Below are 2,119 nucleotides of genomic sequence, written 5' to 3'. Positions count from 1 at the left end.
CAATATTAAAAACTAATATTAAAATAAAATGTAAAAATATTATTATAATATAAATAATAGATTTTGTATTATATATATAAAAATTTTTTATTTTATTTAAGGTATTTTAAAATATTAAAATAAATATATATATGGCTTTTAACCAATTTCATAATTTAAATATCTATTATATATAAAATAAACTTAAAAATAAAAACTAAAATTTTTATTTATAATGTATATTTTATTTTTTAAATTTTATTTAAAAAATATAGTTAAAAATTATTTTATATTATTATATTATATATAGAAAATTTATTATTATATATAAAAAAATATATTAATATAAAATATTTTAAAAAAAAATTATATAAATTATAATAATACTATAAAAATTAAAAAATAAAATAAAAAATATAAAATTTTAAAAGGAAAATATTATATATTTTATAAAAATATATAATTTGTATATTTTTTTTAAAAAATATTATATAGTTAATATATATAATATTAAAAATATTAAGGGTTATAATATTATATATTTTTATATATATATATATCTATTAAAATTAATTTTAAAATTAAAATATATAATAATATCATATATATATATAATATATATTTTTATATTGGGATCAAAAAATTTAAAAGATTATTAAAATAAAATTAAAATAAATATATAATAGAGATTATATAAAAAATAAAAATATATCATATATATATAAAAATATAATTGATTTTATTTTTAAAATATAAAATTTTATATATTATAAAATAAAAATTAAAATATTTTTAGGGTTAAAATTAAATTTTATATATATTAAAATTTTTTTTCTATATATATTTAATATAACTATAAAATAATTAAGGATATTATGTCTATAAAAATTTTTTATTTAATTATATATATATAAAATATTCCTTAAATTTAATTTTTTAGAAAATTAAAAATTATCTAAAATATAAAATATAAATCTATATAAAATATTATTATTTATTTTATATAAAAAATAATAATAAAAATTAAAAATTTTTTATATAATTAATAAAAAATATATTAAAAAATATATATATTAAAAATTTTATATTATTTTATCTAGTATTAAAAATTAAAATTTATCTTTTAAAAATAAAATATATAATATATATATTTTATAATATAATATATATAAATAATTTAATTAAAATTTATATATATATATATAGAAAATATATAAAATATTTTAAAATATATTCTAAAAATTATATAAATTTAAAACCTTAATATATATAATATATTATCAGTAAAATTTTATTTAAACTATTTATATTAAAATTTTAATTCTATTATATAAAAATAATTAAAATAAAAATTTTTATTCTATAAAAATCTTTATATTTATTTATTTTTATTAAATTTTTTTATTATTATATAATATAATTTCCCATTTTTTATTTTAAAAATATTATATATTATATAAATATTATATAAAAATATTTTATTTATTAAAATTATATATTTTTAAAAAATTTTATATATAATATTATATTTTATATTTTCTTACTCATATCCTATCCTACTTTTTTAGAATTAAAACCCTCATATTTTCATCCTCATATCACTATATATATCATCATCAACCCAAAATACCAAATCTACCACCACCCCCAAAAACACACAAAACCAAAAAAAAAAAACATTTTTTTAAAAAAACCACAAACCAAACAAATAATAATAATACACCAAACAACCTATATAATTTATTATATTTATTTTTATATTATTATTTATATATATTATATATATCTACCATATTTAAAATTATATATTTTTTATATATATTATTATATATTTAAATTTTTAAATATATTTTATTTTATATTTATCTAATATTTAATATATTTTATTTATTTCTATCTTTCCCACTTTCCCAACTCCTTCCTTTCAACTACGGCATCCTTTTTCCTTTTACTCCTACTTCCCCCCAATCATCCTTTCCCCCTTCACTTCAAAAAACTATATCTAAACACCTCAAACACCCTCACAACCCCCCACACCCAAACCAAACCAAAACAAAACCAAAAATTTAAAACAAACACATTTAAAACCCCAACAAAAAAACACACCAATCCCTCCATACACTAAACCTAACACCCAAAT

Source organism: Penaeus monodon, chromosome 24 (assembly GCF_015228065.2).
Source record: "Penaeus monodon isolate SGIC_2016 chromosome 24, NSTDA_Pmon_1, whole genome shotgun sequence".
Lineage (NCBI taxonomy): Eukaryota > Metazoa > Arthropoda > Malacostraca > Decapoda > Penaeidae > Penaeus > Penaeus monodon.
The sequence above is the reverse complement of the archived record's forward strand: the minus strand, read 5'-3'. Positions refer to the sequence as shown.